Below are 5762 nucleotides of genomic sequence, written 5' to 3' on the forward strand. Positions count from 1 at the left end.
GGGAAAATGAGATGTTAAGAGGGGCAGATGCTGGAAGGGGTGATGGGCGTGGGAGAAGAGAAGGCAGGACAGAGGCATACACCCCTGTGACACCAGTCCCCTCAGAGCTAGGAGGGGATGGACCAGGGTCCTCACAGCTGTGCACAGCTGGTGCACAGCCTCCCATCTGCCAAGGGCCTAGCTGCACCCCACTCACTATGGGTGCTGTCTTCTGGGTCTAGTGCCCAGGAGGACACATGGGGGGAGATGGTGAGAAGGATGGCCAGCCGGATGGGGCTGTCAGTTAGTCTTGGGTAATAGCACCCTCCGTCTCCTGCAGGGCACAAGGGCCCCCTGCAGGCTGGAAGTTCCCACAACTCCAGAACAAACAAACAAACAGACTGGTGCAGAGCCAGGTCCTGGGCCCCTCTCCGATTTCTGGCCCTGTTGATTTAGCTGCCTACTTGGCGGGAGAACCTAGCCACATGGTGAGCCAGCTGTCCATCTATCTGTCCATTTACTGGCCATACTAGCCCCTCCACTGTAGGTGCTCTCAGATAGAGGTAGAGTTCAGAGACCCAAGTGACCTAGATTTAGGCTGCCTACTGAGGGCTGAGGAAACCAGCCCCACCAGCCCCCTTGCTTCCCCTCTGTGACCAAGGCAGGGAAGTCACACTTTCCAAGGAAAAAGACAGACCCCAAAAGCCCCTGAGGTATGTTGGCTGAGGGTGAGCAATCAGAAGATAGACACCTGCAAACACTCTCCTCTGGCCAGCAGGGGACCCCAGCTGGCTACCTGTACCAATCCACCAGGCACCCATATGATACCCACAGCACCACACACACGTCTGTGAGCATGGGCGTGAATGAATATGTGTGTATATACCACACACATTAACACATCCACAACTGTGTACATACACATGTGAACACACCACACATGTGATCAAGGTCACACACATGCACACGCTGTTCTCATACACAGACACCAACATGGACCAGAGTGCACATACCTCACGTGCATAATGTTTACACAGATATGCATGAGTGTGCAGGTGTATACCTCACAGTGGCCACTGTGGCAAATTTTCAATGTCAGTGACACTTTCTTCCGTAACTCAAGTGGACCTTGTATTTACTTGACTTGGACAAGTCCATGTGGAGTCTCAGGTACCACGCGATGAAGGAAGAATAAATGTTTCACTCCACTCATGTTAGGTCATTTCCTGAAGGTAACATGCTCAAGATGCCCCAGGGAGGAAGGTCCGATGGCCAGGACAACGCTTTGGACACTGGGTACAGGAAAAGTCTCCCACAACAAGGTCACTCAACAGAGATCCTTTTAGGTGGAGTCACCGGGGAGGTCACTCTGCATGCTCAGGCTCAGCCCTTAGTCAGTCTGAGTGAGTAAGATGAGCTCTGGAAAGCTCTGAGAAGAAACTGGGGTCAGCACCAGAGGCAATGAAGAATGACTGCTAAGCCAGTGACATCAGCACCTTTGTTAATAGGTCATAGCGAGGGAATTTTCCCTATAATCACTGGATGTATTGTGTCTTCCCCTTAAAGATACTTAGAGCATTTAAAATAATTGAATATATCAGAACTGGAATTTTCATTAAATGCTTGATAAGGTTAGCAAATAAATTCAAGTTGCCCACATATTCACTATAACAGCCAAGCGCGACTATTAGGAGAAACTCTTGGTGGACATCCAGTTGAAGTGCAGTGGAAGGCTGGCTCTGTGCTCGTGCCCTTCTCCATCGACTCTGCTCCCTGGCAGAGCCCTCAGGGCTGCTGGATCATTAGCCTAGGACCTCACCCAGGTGCTATGGCCTCGTATCCAGAGTCTCTGTGCCCATTGTCCTCAGCAGGCTCGCCCTTGCTCTCCCCCTCTGCCCGCTGACCAGGCAGGAGGCAGGTAAACTGTCCAGCCTGAGAGACACTATCCAAGTGGTAGGGGTGCTCTGTCACAGCAGAGTAAGTGTGAAGGCAGAGTGGCCTGATGAGCAAGGCTCCAGAATGGGGTTCCTATGCTGAGGGCCAACACCCCATGGGCAGCTGGGCCTTGGGAGACCAGGGGAAGCAGCCAGACCTGGTCTCCCTTGATGCCCCTCCCCAGAAGTTCTTCAGCCCTGCCTGAACTACTGCCTTTCCAAGGTAGGAGCTGTGGGAAGAAGGTGGGGATAAAATTTCAGAGGAGAATTCATTTCTTTCAGGTTGGGCTCCTTGTCCCCATGGCCCTTTGAAACAGGGCAGAACCAAGGCCGGTAGTGTGGCTCAGTCACCGTGAGCCGGGGTCAGGCATGAGCCTCACCTGCAGTGCTCTGTGTCCAGGGACACAGCTTGCTCTCTCCAAGACTCAGTGTTTTTGTCCGAGAAATAGAGAAAATGTTGGGGGTCTCACAGTGTGGATCAAGCAAGTTCATGTCAGTTCCCAAATGTGGCCTCTCAGTTAATGTCACCATTGCTACTTCCTGGGCCTCTTTAGACCACCCCGCAATCCAACTCGTCCCCCAGGAGTGTGGGTGGGCATCTGTTACCTCTGTGCTCCTGTGGAGCCTCCAGGCCTGATCTGGAGTTCAGGGAGGGGGAGATTCTGGCTCTGCGACCCACCGCGCACCCTCCCCCCCCCCCCCCCCCCCTTCGCCCCCTCCCCCCCCCCCCCCCCCGCCCCCGGAATCTCAGTCAGGTATGCTCTGCCTGGCTTCCCCACCCAACCCTGGTCCCAGACTCAGCCTTGGTTTCCCCATGTCCAAGAGCATGGCCCCGCCCCACCCCAGCCAGACAAATCCCTTCCCTCCTCTGAGGCTCTGCTGAACCAGGTTGGAATTTCTCAAAAGCAAACAAACAGGCGAGCTCAGAGTTGCGGTTTTCAGAGCTCAGATTCCTCCGTCTGTCTGAGCCAGCAGCATGCCCCGCTGGCTGCCTATGCAGGCTGGACGGGCCCACAACTGAGACCCCAGGCTGCCATCCTCGAAGCATGGGGCTGCCCAGGTTCCCTCCTAAGACTCTGCAAAAACAGCAGGGGGCTGCAGCCTGTGCTGACCAGAAAGGATGCCAGGCCTGGAGGGGCAGGGCAAGATGTGACCAGAGATCCACTGTGGGGACAACGGCTGGTGACAGTGGCCTGTCAAGGTTCGGCAGGCTGGGCTGGTGAAGCAAGGCGGGTGAGGACTGGAGGGGTCTGGGCTCAGAGGACCAGGCAGCCTACTGAGCAGGTGGTGATGTTGTCTAGCGCAGGGGCAGGGCTGTGGAGGCCTCGTGGGAATGTGGGGTGGAGAGGCGTGAGGTGGGAGGGCACCTCGAGGGGCCCATGGGGCTAGGGGGGAGGGCTAGGGCTAGGGAGGGCCAGGAGGGGGCTCTCGCCAGGTGGTCTTAATCTCCTCAGTGAAATAGGAGTCCTGGGGGTGGGAGGGGGAGGTGGGAGCTTGAGACAGCTGTGGGGAGGGGACAGCCTGACAACCCTGAGGCCCCCCCCCCACCGGTGGAGCCCCTGCTGCTGCCGGGCCCACTCCCTGGTCAGTCCATGGATGGGTCCCTGGGCTGGTTCTTCCACCCACCCCTCCCCCTGGGCCTCTTCTGCCTTCATGGCTGAGAAGGTCTGGCCAGCGCTTGTGTGTGTAGTGGGTAGCCTGGCCCTTCCTGCTGTCTAAGTAGCCAGCAGTGTCTGGATGGGGCAGGGGCTGGGTCAATTTTGCCTTTGTAGAAGCCCCCCTCTTGGGTCCCTACTAACCCACTGAGCTGTCCCTGGCTCTGAGATAATCCCAGTGGAGGATAGGAAAGAGGAGAGAGGGGCCCCTGGCCAAGCCTGGACCCTCAGCTTCCCCGGGCCAGCTGGGAATTGAGACCAGAAGAACAGAAGGGAGGATCTGGCCGAATCTTCCTACCCCCATCTTGTCTTGTTCTTCTCTCTACCCACTGAGGGGCATCCCAGAGATGGGGAAACTGAGGCTGAGACGAGGTGGCTGAAGTTATTTTTGGCTGCCAGGCAGTGGGGGCCGGAAGGAGCGTGGGTGGCATGAAGGTCTTGGCTACCCTATCCTGCTAAGTAGATGCTTGGCACCGGCTGTGCAGGGCAGACAGACAGACAGATGAATGTGAGCTTTCACCTGTGCCCCAGAGCCAACCAAGCCCTTCCCTCCCAGGTGTTTGCCAGGACTGAATGCACCTGGGCTGCCCCATGCTGGGGAGGGTGTAGGCAGGCACTGGGCTATCTCAGGCCTCATTGGGAATGGCCAGGCCCTGGGACCAATGAAAGTTTATGAGATGCCCACTGGAGAAACTGAGGCAGCCTCCCAACAAAGCCAACGTGGAGTAGGAACACCTGGGGCTTTCCTGAGACAGCCCGGTATGGCTGTCTGACTCAATGGTATGCCCTTCTCTGAATTGCCCGCCTGCCTAGGTCCTGGCTCCTGTCTGGGCCCCTGGCCACGTGTCCCTTCCTTACTGGCTCCGTGCCATTGTTCTGTCCCCACTGACAACTAAACCCAGCTCAGGACTTCACCCTTTGCACCTGCTGGGCCCTTCACTCCACTTTGCTGTTTCTGTCTGTTCCTTGAGCCTGTAGGGTGAGTGGCAAGGCAGAACCAAACCATCTAGGAGAGTGGCCTCAAAGGTCCACAAGGAGGTGGGACATCAGTGGGGCTAAGCCCGCTCTCGTGAGTTGGACTGAGGCTGGGACTCAGGGAGTCAGGCCTTGCTGATCCTTCTTCTCCAAGACCCCCTTCAACTTAGCACCCAGAGAGTTCTCTCTCATTGCCTCAGATGCCACTATTCCCCTGAGCACCTTCTGTCCATCTCTGCACATTCAAAGCAGGATGACTCTTAGTTACTCGGTGGACTTTGGGGCTTGCTTTCTTTATCTGCAGGTCCAGTTGGGAGCCCAGGACCCTCCTTGGTAGCACAGGATGGGGTCAGTGAAGAGTGACCATGTTATGGATCGGGGTTTGAAGCTACAGTAGTAAAAGACATGTCCCATGAGAGCCTCAGGGGTGTTGCTGAGAGAAATGATTATGATTGCTGGGCACCTAGCCATGTCAGTAAATTATATCTGTTATGTATATACTTCATGAGGCAGCGGTTGTCATTCTGTAGGTGCTAAGGACACTGCCCAGGGATCTGGACATTGTCCCCTTAGTATGGCATGTCACTTCGAGGCTCCATTCTACATTTGCTGTCTCTCCTAATGTGACTCCAAGTGTCCCTGGCTCTGATCTTGAGGCTGAATGACTCCAAATAGGTGCCCGGACCCTTACAGACCTCTCGGAAGCTACCCACCCCTCATCAGTTGGTTTATAGCCTGACCCCGCCCCCAGGGTTGCTCCCCACAGCCGCTGTGGACAGCTAGCATCAAGCATCTTGGATTTCTGACAAGAGGACCCCCAACCCGGTGACAGCTGACACCTGAGCCCACCCCACCCAGTGGTAAGGGGCAGGGGTGAGTGGCCTGGCTGGAGACAGCTGCCGTGGGAACAGTCAGAAAATCCCAATGTCACTCACCCTGGTGCCAGAAGGGAGACTGAGGCATAGAGCAGGGCAAGTCCTCAGGCAGCTGCAAGGGGCCTCATCCAGCTGGGGTCCTGCCACATCCCAGCCTGGCCCTGCCCTTGGTGCCCTGCACACCTCTGCTGTCCACCAGCCCCCCAGGCAGAAAATAGCCATTTCCTCTAGCCCCCGCCCCAGGGAGCGACACGGAGCTGGCAAAACAAACAGGCCGTTCCTCCTGTGGCCGCCGGCTGGTGATGGATGGCCAGAAGGGCTGGCCGCGCTGATGGACGACCGCC

This window comes from Pteropus vampyrus, unplaced genomic scaffold (genome assembly GCF_000151845.1).
Source record: "Pteropus vampyrus isolate Shadow unplaced genomic scaffold, Pvam_2.0 Scaffold130, whole genome shotgun sequence".
Lineage (NCBI taxonomy): Eukaryota > Metazoa > Chordata > Mammalia > Chiroptera > Pteropodidae > Pteropus > Pteropus vampyrus.